We start from the raw sequence: 18,527 nt of genomic DNA, 5'->3' as shown, positions 1-18,527 counted from the left end.
GCTGCCGCCGCCGCCACTGCTGTTGCTACTGCTACTACTACTACTATTGCTACTGATCCCGCTGCCGCCGCCACTGCTGCTGCTACTGCTACTACTACTACTATTGCTACTGATCCCGCTGCCGCCGCCACTGCTGCTGCTACTGCTACTACTACTTTTGCTACTGATCCCACTGCTGCCACCACTGCTGCTACTACTACTACTACTACTACTACTACTACTGCTACTGATCCCGCTGCTGCCGCCACTGCTGCTGCTACTGCTGCTACTACTACTACTACTACTACTACTACTGCTACTGATCCCGCTGCTGCTGCTACTGCTACTACTACTACTGCTACTGATCCCACTGCTACCGCCACTGCTGCTGCTACTGCTACTACTACTACTACTACTACTACTGCTACTGATCCCGTTGCTGCCGCCACTGCTGCTGCTACTACTACTACTACTACTGCTACTGATCCCACTGCTGCCGCCACTGCTGCTGCTACTGCTGCTACTACTACTACTACTACTACTGCTACTGATTCCGCTGCTGCTGCTACTGCTACTACTACTACTACTACTGCTACTGATCCCACTGCTGCCGCCACTGCTGCTGCTACTGCTACTACTACTACTACTACTACTACTACTATTGCTACTGATCCCGCTGCTGCCGCCACTGCTGCTGCTACTACTACTACACTACTACTACTACTGATCCCGCTGCTGCTGCTACTACTACTACTACTACTACTACAACTACCACGACCACCACCACCACTACTACTACTACTACTACTACTACTACTACTACTACTACTGATCCCGCTGCTGCTGCTACTGCTGCTACTACTACTACTACCACTACCACGACCACTACTACTACCACTACTACTACTACTACTACTACTACTACTACTACTACTACTACTACTACTATTTACAAATGGCTTTCAGATAACCCGGAGATTCAAGTCACCATGTTCGAATTCCATTTACACGATGAAATGTCATCGTAGTCAATATCATGTATTATGTTGTGTCAGGTGCCGTCTACATAACGGGATTCCCGTCATGTGTCAGTCTATAGGATGAAATATCCCAAATGGTGACATAAAGCGAAAACCCCAACATAGGTATGAAAAACCGTCTACACTCAGAAAACTAAATGTTGTAAAACTGGTTAGCAGTGTCTCCTGGGAAACGTGGCAGATGCTTGTAACAAACACATAAACCTCTCTCTGTGTGATGGCTGTACTTGTGATCCCCATCGTTCTTTACGATCTCGATAATCAGCTGTGACTATGGTTTCTGTCCAGTGCTCTTTCTTGGTGTTGTGGTGTCTCCCAGTTCACTCGCCAGATCTTGTGAGTTTTATAACTCTGTATTACATGATGAAGAATAAATAAAAACAACGAAATCGCTCACCGTTGTGGAGTAACGGTTAGCATGTCTAACAGACCGTGGAAGAAGCGGGCCCAGGTTCAAATTCTGGTTGGAAATTTTTCCGTATTTTTCCCTCAACCCATTAAGAGCAAATGCTGGGTCACTTTAAGCGCTGGACCCTGGACTTACTTCGTTGGCATTTTCACTTTGATCTCACTCAGACGCTAGATAACCGAGCAGTTGTTAAAACGTCGTAAAATGACTCAATTTAAAAAAAAAAACAACGAAAGTGAAGCATTTAACGTTATTTAATAATTGTCTCTTTATTATTGAATTAGATTTCATGTTCATTGTTGGCTTTAAGTTAAATAGGAAATGAAGATGGAACTAAAATATACAGGGTGATTCACGAAGATCATTTAATACTCTATTAACTGATTGCTGATAAAATTGTGTTGAGAAAAGTTCCTATGAACTTATGCCATAATTTTAAAATTGACTACGTTACAGCTACCTGAAAGTTGAACATGAACGTGGGAGATATGAAGGTATAGCGTAAGCATTTAAATATCTAGGAAAATAGTATTGGATGTACTTCGTGCGTCAGCGTAGTACGTATACTAGAAATAAATAAATAAAGTCAACAATGAGCTAAAGTTTTTCTGTATATATTGTATTTTATGTTACAATTCTTAGCAAAATAAATAAATAAATAAATAAATAAATAAATAAATACATAAAAAATACAAAAATAAATAAATAAATGGATCCAATTCTCAGTTTGTTGTGAATTTTTATAGAATACCCTGTTCAGTGTTCAAAGCAGTCCGAGTTATATAGAGTACAGAATAATTCTGAACGCTCGAGCGAAGTTCACAAGAATCTGTGTCATGGAAGCAAAAACTGTGGATGTTTACAATACTACTCAAAATCGGTCACATGTATACAGTAGAAGTGTTATAACTGTGCAGTTTGAAGTGGACAATAGAACACGTTAATATAAATAAAAAAACTATTATGCGTTTTGTAATTAAGTGCACGGTTATTTCCAAAAATTAGGCTGAAATTCTGGGTAGTTTGGCAACAGCGCATCACCGGCTCACGTGCGAAAGCACACACGCACTCGTTCTGCATAGCAGAGTTTCGTCTTGTAGTCCCTCCATTAGGGTTGCAGACTTCCTGATATCAGGAAATAACGATACGTGTTAATTTTTTTTTATTTAATTTGCAAGAAAACTGCTCATTTTATTGAAGAATGGAAAACTGCAGAGATAAATAATCCCTTGTCAGTTTCCCTAATGTTAGGGTAAAAATCAGAATCTTACCGATAATACCTATCGAGTAAAACAGTGACAACACTTATGGAAAAATTATTTTTTTTTTAGAAAAATATTCATTTAGGACTAATAGGGTATTACAATTTCCTGTTGTACTCTATCCAGGGAAAATAAAGTGTTAAAACCTGCATAGTTATATTACTTCTAATCTGTATAATAAACTTTTTTCTTCATAGTATCAGAACTCGGTTGCTATAGGCATCCGACAAGGAAAACTCAGTGCGCAGAAACCAGCGGGCATGACTGTCTCGCGCAGATGACATATGCTCCCGTTCCCAGCATGCTCTCACGCCTACTGCAGGGGGGGGGGGGTAAAAGGAGTATAGCATGCGTGCCGCGAGGAGTCCGAGCTGAGTTTTCATTCTAGGATACCTATAGAATATCGCACAGTCTTTGTAAATCACTCTGTACAATCCTTTCCTACAGTAATGGCAAGTTATTTTGTTCTGTTCTTTTCGTATTTTATATTTTCACCTGTTTCGGTTTTTTTGTATCTTAATCATTACCTAGTTCAATACATTTTATAAATACATACAGTGTGTCTGCTCTGTTATATTTTTAATTCTACACCACCTACATAAGATAATGTGACATATACAACAATAATATCTTGAAACAAATGAACATACAGAATATAATTACAACAATAGAAATAGTAATAAAATAATATAATCAATATAAAAAGAGGATACAATAATATTAACACAATTTGAGGACCGAATGAGCAGCGCTCGTGTTCGGTCGCAGTTCAGATATATTATTACTATAAGAGGAATATAGAAAATAAAATAAAATAGGAACTAAAATTAAAATTACAGCTACAGTGAAATTATATAATATAATATATTAATATAAGAGGAATATATAAAATAGAAATAAAATAGGAACTAAAATTAAAATTACAGCCACAGTGAAATTATATAATATAATATATTAATATAAGAGGAATATATAAAATAGAAATAAAATAGGAACTAAAATTAAAATTACAGCTGTAGTGAAATTATATAATATAATATAATATATTAATATAAGAGGAATATATAAAATAGAAATAAAATAGGAACTAAAATTAAAAGTACAGCTGCAGTGAAATTATATAATATAATAGGCTTATTAACATAGAGAAGAATAATATCGTAGGCCTACGTGAGTAAAGTAGGACCATTTATGAAAAAATATATATTCCGAAATTATAGGTTGATTAATTCATACACATAGGCAATAAATTTATTTAATCAAATTGAAGATATTACAGGTTTATAATTTTCTTGTTATATGTTAGTGGGTTACATGTTAGAAGTTCTGGATGTAATTTAGCTAAAGAATTATACAACCGAGGGTCAAAATTAATTCTATGCTTCAGACCAGCAGATGTGAAACATTTAGGTTCTACTGATGTTGAATTATTATTTCGTCTTGTGTTATGGTTATGTGCCTGTAATATAAACTTATTACGATTTTTATGATAAAATTTTAACAGAGTATATTATTTTACAAATTTGTTCAATTTTAAATACATTAAATTCAGAATAAATTAATTTAGTTGGATAATCAAAACGTTTCTTCAAACAAATTTTAATTTTTGTAGGAAATTTAACGGAGTAAGATTAATTTTTGTACTTCCACCCCAGTTATCACGTTTGCTTTGTAAGGTTAAAACACATTTCCACAAGCTGCAAATTATTTTTGGAACCCTGTATAAGAGACAGAGTTCCTAGGCTGCCCGGTACCGGGTCTGAACCCGAGATTCTCGTGTCCAAGTGCTAGCTGGACCACTGAGAACGATAAGTTGTCTAAGTATAATTGAAATACAGGAGGACTTCTGTCCTAAATTTACATACAAAACCACACACAAAGCCTAGATAAATTTATTCCTCGAAGAAAGAAAACAATGCAGTTCATTCAGTCGCTCTTGTCGAAGTTCAATTTAGTCACTCTGAGTTAGAGCTAGAAAGCACAAATGATTCCACAGCATCAACATCGTGCAGTGTGAAAGAAACTATAAAGAGCCAGCGGAGCTGAAGATGTTACAGATGAACTGATGCACGCGCCGGCCATGTTACTCTACAGCCCGACATCCATTTTCTTGTAAATTTTACGGAAGGTCCCTGAATCCCTACGAGGCAATTTTTAGTATTGCAGCGCAACATGTCCTCAACATGCCGTGATCTCCATGGCCCGCTTTAGCCGAGACGTCATGAACTCCTGCCAGCCTGCTATACTCTAAACGCAGCCCAGTTCATGGCCGCATCGCTGTTTAAAAGAAAATATCAACATTGCAGATGCTACATAATAAATTCCTCCATTTCACGTGGTTAGAATGCATGAGAAGCTCAGGACTTGTTGCAGAGAGGATCTTTTCTCTATATTATTAAAATCTCAAAACTTCCACTAACGTTCTCAGAAGCTATCGTTGTAATAATAATAATAATAATAATAATAATAATAATAATAATAATAATAATAATAATAATAATAATAATAATCAGGGAACGGATTTATATGGACTAAAAATATATGAAATATGTAAATATATATGTAGTTATTTTTACCAAAATATGGAATTAAATATGGATTTTTACCAAAATATGGAATTAAATATGGACTTAAAATTATAAAAAAATGACTATGTACGTTAAATATTGGTACATTTTAATCAAACTAAACAAAAAATATAATGGACGTACCTTATCTTCCAATGTAGTTTCAACAAAACACAATTTTTATTGTCTGTTACCATAACAATAGGTTACAAACATTTCTTTCAAGTGCTGAAAAGTGAATCTTCTTCTATTGTCTCTGAGGATAGATTTATACTGACTAAAAGAGCGTTCGACGTCACAAGAAGTAACTGGTACATAATTCAATTTCACAATGTCTGCTGGGGATAAGTCCAAGTTAATCTTCACTGTTGATTCACCACTCATCACAGCAACAACCTTTTGTAGTTCTTCATATCCAGGGTTTTTTGAAAGTACAGTGTCCACCTTAGCTCTTACTGCATCTGCAACTTTACCTCTACCACGATTCAGTTGTTCCACAGTACTATTTATAATTTCAAAACTTTCAGATAGTGAAAGGTGCCTATTTTGGAGACTTTTGAGCGTTTTTATGATGCATGAAAATGTATGCTGAATGTGAGCTAAGTCATTCTTCACACTTATGTCACAGGTAACTGTTTTCGCAGTATCAATTGAGACTGCATCTTCAGAGTCCAATGCAAGGAGAACATTGTTAATAGAGTCTATATGTTCGGCATAATATTCAACTGCTTCTAGCCATGTACCCCATCTAGTTAAAATTGGCTTTGGTGGCAATGGAATTTCAGGGTACATTTCTTTCAACACGTTAACTCTACTGGGAGCTTTGAGAAATACTTTTTTCACTGATGAAATCAACAAATCTACTTTAGGGAAATTGTCTCTGACCACTTCTGCCACACGATGAAATGCATGCGCCACACAAGTAAAATGAGTCAATTTAGGATATACAACAGATAATGCTTGTCCAGCTTTGACCATATAAGGGGCAGCATCGCTAATAAAGAATAACACATTATCGTACATAATACCCTTTGGCCACAGGATACCCATAGCTTCGTTGAACAGTTTAACTATAGTTTTGTTATTGCACTTTTCTAGAACATCACAATGTAAAAGAATTCGTTCAGAATATTGTTCACTTAACAAACCGATAACTACATTACCAACAAGTCTACCTTCTTTGTCGGGAGTCTCATCAATGGAAACCCAAATTGAACTATCTTTAATTTCATCTCTTATCTTCTGTATTGTCTCATCGTAGATGGATGGAGCATACGTCTTCCTAAGTGTTGACTCATCCGGGATTGTATGTTGAGTATATTTTTCAAGGAATTCCCTGAAGACCTTATTCTTTAGTTTGTAGAGAGGAATATCAGCAGAGATGAGAGAACGGCACAGGTCGATGTTAAACTCAGATCTTACATTCGATGTTGTTGGTTGTGTTAAAAACAATTGTCTCTGCTTGGAATTTAGTTGTTTGTTGGCCTGATGTTTACTAGTTGTAATGTGTTGTTGCACCAGGAACTTTTGTGTAGATGATACTGCACACTGACACAAATTACAAAATAATATTTTATTGTCAGTTGATAAACCATCTTCTTTAAATTCTGAAATGTAACTTGTTAGTTTTGATTTTAAATTGACTGAATGACGTACTTTTGGCATATTTACCGTCTTTATAGTATGATTTACAAAACTGAACCTATGTGTACTCTGACTGGCATTTAACTGTTGAGCTGCACAACTGAAGTCTGTTAAAAATTTTAAATTAAATTAATACAGTTTTGTAACTTACTTTCCCATTGTTGATAGGACTGCTAATTTTCAAATAACTCTGATGTTAAAGGGATTACTGAACATGTGTTTAAATCTCTATTGTTGAAATGTATTTTTAAAAGTTAATGGAATTTTGTTTTGTTTTATTGTTAAACCTAATATAATATGGACTGTTTTATATGAAATATGGAAAATATATGGAAATTAACGAAAATATGTACTAAACTCTAAAATATGGAAAAATATGGAAAATAAAAGTAGGATTTTTCAACCCTACACATTGTGAAACATAAAGATAATGCAAAATATAAATTATATTAGCTTTATAAGTAAATATGTATTTACATATAAATCCTTTCCCTGATAATAATAATAATAATAATAATAATAATAATAATAATAATAATAATAATAATAATAATAATTAGGGCTCGGAAGTTTAAGACCTAAAAGTCACAGAAAAATCACCTATAAAATGACCTTAAATTTCTGAAAATATGGCATTAAAATTTGCAAAAATAACCATGATTTTTAATAATAAAATAAGGTACACGTACCAAATAACGCCACCTTAACACTTCAGTCACTTTTGCTCTGGAAATATGTTATGTACAAACACGAAAATTATGAAATAGAAACTGTAACCTTATCTTTACAAAATAGCACAATGAAAATGGATATATTGTATACCGAACAAGAATTAGAACTCAAATAGGAAAACTTTGTAAACTGGCGTTATTAGGAATAGGTTGTCCAATTAACGCCACCTATTTTCTAGTAACCTATACACTTATAATTGCTAATGAATTATTTTTCCTAAGCAACACAAATTGAACTAAGCGACTAAATTTGAGTTTCTGTTAATAAAAGATACAAAATCACTCAATACTAATGAAAGATTCTTGATCTGAAACTGAAACACCAAATGGATTAGGAAAATATGTTTTCCAGTGATTCCTTACTTAAAAAAAAAGAGACAATGTGACACAATAGAGTGTTATTAAACACAAAAGGATTTACCTTAGTTTAATATGAATGTTTTTCCAATAAGTAAAACAAAAAAATTAAGTTATGTAAAATGAAAAAAAAATTAGAGTTCGATAAGCAATTGAACCAATATAATCACTGCACATTCTGAACATTTGTAAGTTGAAAGCTTAGTGACTTTCCTGATGTTTTCACACTGATGCTGTACTGTCAGCCTTAGTACTAACATAACCTAAAATTTTGTCTGTAGACCTTTAACCCACATGGCGTTAAAGCGCTACTGAGTACTTGATAACATTACAGGCCTGTTTCTCTAACATTTTCAAATTTTATAGATAGCAAATACTTTATATATAGAAGAATGTTTAAGGATCACGAAAATATATAGTTTAATATAGTTATTATTTGCTCAACACACAAAATAAAATATTGCCTCTTACCTTGAAATAAGAACAGCCATTCACTATCAACACACAACAGGAAAATGATGGAATACAATGTCACTCGTAAATGTCAGCGGACAGCTAGTAACTCATTTCATCACTAGATTGCAAGCGAATTCAGGGTACAGTAGTGCACTACCGAAAACTTGTGTCATTAACAAATTTTAGTAGGGTGGCGTTAAAGGTATACATGGCGTTATTTGGCTCAGGGACCTTATAAAGAAAATAGTAGACTATACTTACATCTGTGGAAAATACATTGGCACCAAACTCAGTCACTAACTGTCGCAAAAAACTGTGCTTTGCTTACTTTCGCCATTTTTACGCCTTCGCTTGTGTGATACAAGGTGCTGACTGCGGGCACTGCGGCTGCAATATTTGTTCTGTTGCTTTGAATGGGGGGAAAGCATGTAACGCGCGTGATCAGGAATCTTTGACAGTTTAATATTAAAATCTTTACATTTTTCATAGCTTATGTCGCATCCTAGATACTGAAAATGTGATATTTTTTCTATTGTGGTCTTCACTATTATTATTTTTCACCTTACAGCATATTTTCCTCTAAAGGCTATCACTTTTATCTTCACGAGTGACATTTTAAAATTATGTTTTTTTCTATAAAGAAGTGTTCTATTTCGTTGTGTTAGGAGAGAATTAAAACGACCTCCAGAAATTGATATACAAATTCCAGGTTGTATCAGAAAAATATTTTTTATTTCAATTTTGTTTCTTTTCTTGTTTCTTTGTTGTGGGAAAAGATGGTAGATAAAACTGAAGAGGAAGGTATGACTATCGCTCCGAATAGCTAGACTACAGATTCTCGTCTATAATAATAATAATAATAATAATAATAATAATAATAATAATAATAATAATCTAGTAACGATGATAATAAGTTACTAATGAAGTCGAGTTGTTTCACTTCGTTGTGGTAAAAGATGGTGCCTAGATAAAAGAGAAGAGGAAGGTATAACGTATCGCTCCGAAGAGTTATTATTATTATCATAAACAATAGGCCTATCAGCCTTCGTATTCCTACAAAAGGTTTAAGATTTCAAAAAAATTTTTATAACAGAAATTCAAAATCACTTTCTCCAGTCTGTAGATGCATAAAATATGCCAATTTGCATGGGCACAATTTAGATCCTTTTAAGGTATAGTTTCGTTTTGATTATTAGTATTTACTGTTCTTGTTCTCAATTTTATTTATGTATGTTTTTGTTTATTTAAGATATTATTTATTTTGTTTTTGCACCTTTGTATCTTCTGTTTGTGTATTGTGCTGAACTATTGGCCTCTGGCTGTTGTTCAGCATACAAATATTAATAATAAATAAATAAATTATTATTATTATCATTATTATTATATGTTGATGATGATTATTATTATTATCATTATTATATGATGATGATCATTATTATTATTGTTATTATTATTATCATTATTATATTATTATTATTATTGTTATTATTATTATTATTATTATTATTATTATTATTATTATTATTATTATAAAAGGCAGTGAGGTTTTATGCTATTGAAGATATTTCTTCAAATGACACAACGCAGAAGAAATATACAAAAAAAGAGACTGCACATTTAGTACATAAATTAGAGTGGGCGGGAATTGAAACTTGTTCAGCTGGACTTACGTAAGGAAAAGTCCCAGTGGAAACGACAACGTTCATAAATTTTCTTTTGAGTTCTCAGGCATTTCTCATATCTGTTTGATAAAAGTGTTATAAAACCGTTAAGGAACAAGAAAATTTTGAACCTATAGTACTGCCACTCTGAAGGGCCACTTTTGGATTAAATGTCACTGACATCATTTCGTGCTACAATTCGGTCTTTCGCAGAAATGCTCTTTCCAATGCCTTGCTTTAAGTGTTTCTCTTCGATCACACGACAGCATTTGCCTGAGCACTATAATTCCAGGAAAGTTTTTGTTCTGGGAATGTTAAGAAACCAGATAGATAGCACTCTCCAAATAAAGGTCACACATGCCACAGTGTGTCTCAGGCGCAGATAAGAGCGAATTTTATTCTGTTACCGATCTTCAACTCATAATTATTTGTGGTTGTTAAAGAATATAATAAGATTTTCTGTATGCTCTCCGTCGACAGTGTTAAATTTGATAATATTTAAGCAACAATTTCGTGGAAGTTACAAGGAGCAGAAGCGCTACATTTCTATATACATTCTTTACTTCAGTATATTTAATAAATATTAAATAAGGATTTATCAAAATATACCTATTTCGTATTTTAATAAAATAATAATAATAATAATAATAATAATAATAATAATAATAATAATAATAATAATAATAATAATTTATTTTAGCTCTCAGAGTTTGTTCAGAGTGAAGGCCCCTGCGGCTTCTCTGTCCTGTCCTGTCCTCCTAGTCAACCTGTAACTATTAAGATGATTAATAAAATGATACTAATGAAGACGAGATGAGTCCGAGATCCAAGCCGAAAGTTACCCAGCAATTCTGCTTCGAGTGGTTGAGAGAAAACCTCAGAAAAAACTCCACCCGGGTAACTTGTCCCGATCAGAATTTGAACCCTGGCCCGCTCGGTCAGGAAGCCTAACCGTTACTCCACTCCACAGCAGTGGACAAGACACTCCTTTTACTGTCAAGGGTCGTCCTTTCATAGCTATAGGGTAAATCTATTTGTCTACCTGTCTACCAAAGCATAATATGCTGGACGCAACAAAAGTCTAAACAAACTAAACCTAACCTGTCGCTGATCCTCGACCCTATGAAAACTCGCTTACTTATTTTTTCAAATATTGCCAGTAGAATAATCTGTCGGATATAGTCACGACTATATTTGAGGCGTTCAGAGTTAAAGTGGATCAAGTCTACGAGACGTAGTTTTGAGATAATAGAACTTAAACTTAACTTGCACTAGTGGATTAATTTCACTACCAATAATTTTATTGCTCTATTCTCAAATGCTTTATTTATGAAATATAAACAATTGTGATGTTAATTGACGCAACGTTTTGATGACTTGATCCACTATGGCTCAGAATATCGTGAACAAATAATCTGAGCCAAAAGCGACTGGTGTCATCTACCGGCGAATGCTTGGAATTAAGACTTGATCCATTACTGCTCGGAGAAGATCCAACTTCAGATAAACATAAAATGAATTAAAGTCAATTTATGACAATTTGTGACTTGATCCACTTTAGCTCTCAACGCCTCATTTGATGCCTGATTTATATAATACACAATTTGACTTGAAATGTTTATCGAGTAGAAATGTGAAAATTTGATGTATGTATTTTTAAAGTTATACAATCGCTCAATTTTGTTTCATCATGAAATAACTCAACATAAATCAGACGTCATTTCCTTGTGTAGTGCGTAACGACATCGAAATTTTAATCAAGGAAGACACCCGAAACATTTGAAAGATTTATTTTTAATACAAGCTGAAAAAATTTTAAATTTATTATAAAACGAGAGTCATTCGGTCCTCAGGGATTCGGAATGTAGTTTAATAGATTTTATGTTTAAAAAGTGCTCTCAAAGTTTTTGAGAAAAATTATTTATTTTCATGCAACATCTAAATTGCTGTTTATTTCGTCGCCTTTGGGAACCTAAACAATGTGTTTATTCTTAGCAGTGAATTACAAGTTTAAGTTTACTGTTAAGCATTTTAAACCACTGCTCGAAGTACGCTCATTTATTGATTTTCGAAATGAAAATTACAAATCACAAGTGAACGGCTGAAATGCATATTAAGTGCACGAGGTGAGACGTTAATACTAGCAGTTACATTATAAGTAATCATACAGTTATTGCAGACTGAATACCAGTAGATGATCCAAATACCAATTTCCAGGATGCTTCAATATTCTTTGTAATTGGGTCTTCAAGTATCCCACGGCTACAGTTGACCAAAGACATTCTCTCAGTCTCTTTAATGCTAAAAAATCTTTCTCACTCTCGGCAAACAATGTCATTGCCAAACGTCGTAAACAGTAACCAGTGGAAATATGTTCATCATGGAGTTTTTAAAAACTCAACTACCTTCATTGGCACTTTCTTAACTTGTTTACGTCCACAGGCTGCATTGTACACTTTCTTATAAACAAGAGAGTAATGTATGCGGTGGGTTTATTATATTTTAAATTTACATATTTATGATATATCTCAAGTCGCTGAAATGATCGGTTATCTTCTTGATAAATAACGCTAAAATATTATATCACGTTTTGTATTTATATCCAGAAATGTGACGGTTACATTCCCTCTATCACAGATATCGTCGAACGATATTTTAAACAGTTCTCCAACTCACCAAGCACCTAAATATACCCATCACAAGAACAACCTGAGATGCAGCATGTTTATGTTATTAAACAAAACACGAATGGCAATAAATTCGTCTTAAGTTATAGGCCTACATCGACAACAGCGTTAATCTAAATCATCGTTTTTCTCCAGAAATTCTTTCTTTTTTTCTTGAAAAAGGCTGTTTCTTTTTCGGTTTGAAATTTGCTTAGAACTTTAAGTGAACTACAAGAGAACAACAAAATCTAACAACAGTAATTTTCATACACATAACATTAGGGGAGAGTTGGGTAGTATCGGACATCGGGTAATATCGGACAATAAGTTTCTTTCATCTACCATAGGATGATGGTACCTGATTGACATGGTTAAGTTTCTGTGATGTCGCATACAGAAACGTAACCATGTCATTTAGGTACTACCATATGGTGGTAGATGAAAGAAACGCACTGTCCGATATTACCCGATGTCCGATACTACCCAACTCTCTCCTGCTGTTAAACTCATTATCAAATATCCACATTTTCGTTTACACACAATATCTTTTTCAACATTGAGTGATAAAACCACATATAAATAATATTATTTTTTAAAATAATATGTTACAACCACCATGGATTATAATAAACTATACAGATATATGCTGGCTTCTCTTGTATGTAGGAAAGGATTCGTACACATTCATTTTATCGGATATGTCTCATGTATTTCCATGACAACCGAAGTCGAATTTCCGTTCCACAAAATTGTTTAATTTTATACTGTTAATTTAGGTTGAATACAAGCATGTTCAAAACGGGAAGTGTAAAAGTAACGTAGAATATCTTTTAAGCGTGTGCCTGCATATAATTCTGAGATTCTACGTCACTGATGCACCTTGTTTAAAGGCTAGAACTCCCGCGTTGACCTTCCCTGATATAGACGTGACAGGTCAAGAATTTGGAAGAGTGAACGACGTCAGTGTTGCCCGCTGTCTTTAGTTAGTAGATAGCGTGTGTGCTTCCCATTCAACATGCCCTTGGTTTGATTTCCGGTGTGGACAATGAAAGAAATTTATCATTCGTTACAGAACTGAGTTTTGTCTCTCTTTTATATTTCCTGTGTTGTCTTCACGGTGATCCTTTGTAATGCTGACCACCGACCAGAGATACCCGCAAAGTGTATCTGTCTAGTGCTTTTCCAAATATATACCCTCTCATACATCGCATTGGCTTGTAAGTTGGTGTTAAAAGAGAAGGTTAAAGAAGAGAAAAGTGTCAGTAGTGAAAGAGGGTAACGGAATAGGTTATTTACGCGTGTTTACATCATAGACATGAATTCAACAAAGTACTATTAAGATTATCTGTCACTGCTTCGTCTTCATCTGCCACGAATTCGATTTGAATTGAGCAAGATTTGAACCAGATTTTCGGCTTGAAAAACTGACACTAGTCGCTCTCCTAGGAATATGTCCCAGCACTAACGACATATCTAGAAATATCGCGTAAGAGAGACTGTAATTAACAACTACACGGATTTATTAGTTTTAAAAATGAATTGATACCATTACGCGAGAGTTGTTTTGTAATAATTAAATGAGGCTGAGATTATCGGAAACATTTCTCTGTACATGTAACTAATTACCTAATCGTTTGATTGATTTATAGCAGAATTTAATCATCCCTGAAAATTGCTACTAATTGTTTTGCAGATTTGTGTAATTATGTGATATTATTGCAGCTCTGCCTGCAGTAAATGGATATTTATTAAAATTGCCGCAGACAATGTGAATGGTATGGTTACCGTTGTACCTAGGCAGTTGGAACTCGCTGAATTAACTGAGATATACATTATTTGAGTTGTTCTTTCTTATTAACTCTTGAACAATCGCGCCCAACTTTATAACATTGAGTCGCGCCGGGTGATGCTGACACCCCAAATATAATGGTTTCTTACGGGCTATTTCTTATAGTAAACAATTAATATATCCCTCTTTTTTATTTGTACAACTATATGAAATACTTTAATACTTATCACAATGTTATAAATAATGTACAATGATGGTAATATTTCAGTATTGGTTCACATGTAATATTCGAACGTCTGTTCACCCCTAATCATAATTTACTTTTTATCTTCCTTTCCAGACTACTTTCGTGATTTTTCTGTGCGTTCAGTCACTACTTAACATCTATTGTTACAATTTGTTGCACAAGTATGGTCAGCGTAGTCACTGTCACTATTTACAATAGGAACGCGGGATGTTGACGTCACTCCGCACCATTTAAACCATTATTATCTCGAATACTATGTGAATTCCGATTTCATACACGTTTACAGTTATTGTTACCTTACCAATTCTGAGAAAGGTAATGAAAGTTTCAGAAGTACAGGCTCACTCAATATGTAGTTAACAGGTCCGTATATGAGGCGTTCAGAGCTAAAGTGGATCAAGTCCATGAGACGTAGTTTTGAGATAATAGAACTTAAAGTTGACTTGCTCTAGTGGATGATCTAATTTCATTAAAAATAATTTTATTGCTTCATTCTCAAATTCTAGATTTATAAAATATAAACAAATGTTAATTGATGCAACGGTCTGACGACTTGATCTATTATGGCTTAGAACATCGTGAACAAATAATCTGAAACAAAAGTGACTGGTGTCACCTACCGGCAAATGCTTAAGACTTGATCCATTACTGCTCGAAAAAGATCGAACTTCAGGTCGACCTGGTTGGCGAGTTGGTATAGCGCTGGCCTTCTATGCCCAAGGTTGCGGGTTCGATCCCGGGCTAGGTCGATGGCATTTAAGTGTGCTTAAATGCGACAGGCTCATGTCAGTAGATTTACTGGCATGTAAAAGAACTCCTGCGGGACAAAATTCCGGCACATCCGGCGACGCTGATATAACCTCTGCAGTTGCGAGCGTCGTTAAATAAAACATAATATTTAACATCCAACTTCTGATAATCATAAAATGAATTAAACTCGATTTATGTCAATTTGTGACTTGATCCACTTTAGCTCTGAACGCCTCATATGTGACTGGAGTGTTATACTGGGACATCATTTTATTTTTACTTCAATTTTTATTGTAGCTGAGTTTTTTAATGTACTTCACTCCCACCCTCTCTACTAGTAAATTTCCAACTGTTCTCCTCACAGAACCAAGCGTGTAAGTCAAAGTCGCCTTCAGGTCGTAGTAAACCCAAACAGTATTGAGTTAGTGAGTATAGTACGTTCCAGAAATATGTTCGCGTTTTCCAGTGACGAAAGAGTTTTCAATATTGAATCATATTTTCGCACAGGTACTGTCGTCCGTTTACCTACGTCGCATCCCGATTTCCCTCACCCGCAACTGTTCAAAATAACTTCAATAAAAGTAATTAACTGTTACGTGATTTCCCCCTTTCTACGATCCTGCGACATAACCACTTGGTCGGACAGTAGATAGCATGTCTGAGTAATTTTATCTTTTCTGATCGGGTAGAAGTGAAGATTGAATTCACAGTGCGTAAGGTACTCTTTTATATAATAGGTATAGAATTATTTCAACATGAGTTACTAACTGGACGAAACTGGTAATTGGAATTAGATGCAATAGTCTATAGTGCGATAATATGCACAAAAGAACTGAAGCCTGTATCTAAATAAACGGCCACCATTTTCTAAAATGTGTTTAAATATCCATATTATGATTATTTTTCAATTTAACTTCATTCTCTATATTGTACGCTAATGTGCTGTAGACAGTATAATATACACTGCATAAAGAATACGTTCGCATGGATAACTCAGTTTGTGAGTAAAAACACTTATTGTTAATACTGTACTGTATTTTTATTAAACAAAAACCTAATGAAAATTATCAAACTCAGACTTACGATATCTCCTGGTTTACGTAAATGGATGGACTACTTTTCTTCCCTCCTATACTTAGTAAAGTGATTTGTTTGTATTTTACGCCAGAATCTTCGAACTTCAATCGTGGAAGTGAGTAGCAAACGGTGTTTCCTGCTATGAACCATTAATCCAAAGGTATAGTCAGGTTAATATTAAAAATGTTAGTAAAAATAAAATGATGTCCCTGTATAACTCTTGACTTGTTCCACATCCTAAAACTTCAATGATAATATTGTAATAGCAATGCAATACATTAAATGAAATAAAGTAAATAAAGAAATTCCCTGACATCACGATTAAAATTATTATCGCAGCCGTAATAATGTTAGAAATTAGAGTTCGATTTTTGACAAAAGCATGAAATTTGTAAACCATTAAATAATTCTAAAAGGAGACAATAAAACTGAAACAACGATTCCAATCCAATAACTCCAATCAAACATATGTTAAATAAACTCATCAAAGCCAGACCAAAACAAATCAGTTACAATGACCAACCTTACATAAGTAATCAAGTTTGATTAATCATACAGCCCAAACAAAACGGTACCAATCACAGAGGCGAACCAAAGGTAACAGTCACACAGATTAAATCAGACGGTATCAATAATCTAGATCAAATCAGATTATACAAATAATACAGACCAAAACTACACGATACTTACCACAGAAACCATATCAGACGGTACTAATCATACAAGTCAAACAGAATGTACCGATCATATAGGCTTCACAGAGGAAAAATCAAATGGTATTCATTATACAGGTAAAACACACGGTAGGTACCAATTAACAATCACACAGACCAAAACAGACGGTACCATCAGAGAGCCTAAACCAAACAACAAATCAACCAAACTTATTCTGTTACGCTGTTCAAGTCTAACTTAATAAATCACACTGACCAAACCTATAGTAAGAAATAATCACACACACACAACAAATCACGTTGGCTAAACTAAACAACAAAATACCGTACTACCGAAAAGAAACCGAATCAACCACACAAATATAACCATTAACTGTAAAAGAACAAAATTAAATCAAACCAATGTTATCTTCAAGGAAGGCAAACAAAGTCCATTGCACCAACAAAGCCATATTAAGTCAATCAAAGCAGCGTATCCAAATCGAACCAAATGAATTAGCACCAATTATGTTAAACTAAACCAATCACATCAACCAAACCAAAGGAAGCTAAACAAAAACTCCATTGCGTTCAATAAGTTAGACTGGCCCGTTGAATCTTCTTGTCGGAGAAGTTGCCTATACATCACGGCGACATTCTTCTCACGAAACTCTTCTTCCTTTGTCATGAAGTGTTCTTACTTCTGTGAGTGTATCTGAGAGTTCAGTCTGTAGCGTTTTACATCTCTGTCGCGTTCGTTGTATGCTGATTCCATTCTTCTACCTTACTTCCACAAAAGACAGTACACATTATTAGACTGACTATAGTCGTATGTGTATTATCTGAGAAGTGTCAGCCAACCAGCTTCAGCATTGCTTTTAAAAGCAGGAAATCCAAGCTAAATTTGTGGTGAGTTGGAATGAAATATTTTTGGAGAAAGAAGGCTTTAGAGCATATATTCTTAAAATATTTCGATTTCTGCGCTTATCATTTCTCTTTGTTTTATCAAGAGCACTTTCAAAAGTTTTGAGTACTTTTTTATATTTAATAGAGTATGTTGTTCGTTTTGTTTTTTCATATCAAAGTACTCTATTATGTCTTGTGTTAGTCTAATAAACTAAAAAAGAAACAACTGAACTGTTAAGCATTACGGAGAGACTAAACTACATACACAGGGAACTCGAGTGCAGAGATCAGATTCTTTGGGTATGATTTTCCTCCCCCCACGGCTACTGTGTC

General features: G+C 34.3%; 1 protein-coding gene across 1 annotated transcript in view; it reads left to right on the top strand.

Annotated features, from left to right (window-relative positions):
* The window catches only part of LOC138691387 (sperm-tail PG-rich repeat-containing protein 2-like), a 98,802-nt gene that overhangs the window by 74,761 nt on the left and 5,514 nt on the right, over positions 1 to 18,527 (top strand). The gene's annotated exons all lie outside the window — the stretch shown is intronic.

The sequence above is a fragment of the Periplaneta americana genome, chromosome 16 (assembly GCF_040183065.1).
Source record: "Periplaneta americana isolate PAMFEO1 chromosome 16, P.americana_PAMFEO1_priV1, whole genome shotgun sequence".
Classification (NCBI taxonomy): domain Eukaryota; kingdom Metazoa; phylum Arthropoda; class Insecta; order Blattodea; family Blattidae; genus Periplaneta; species Periplaneta americana.
The sequence above is the reverse complement of the archived record's forward strand: the minus strand, read 5'-3'. Positions and strand labels throughout refer to the sequence as shown.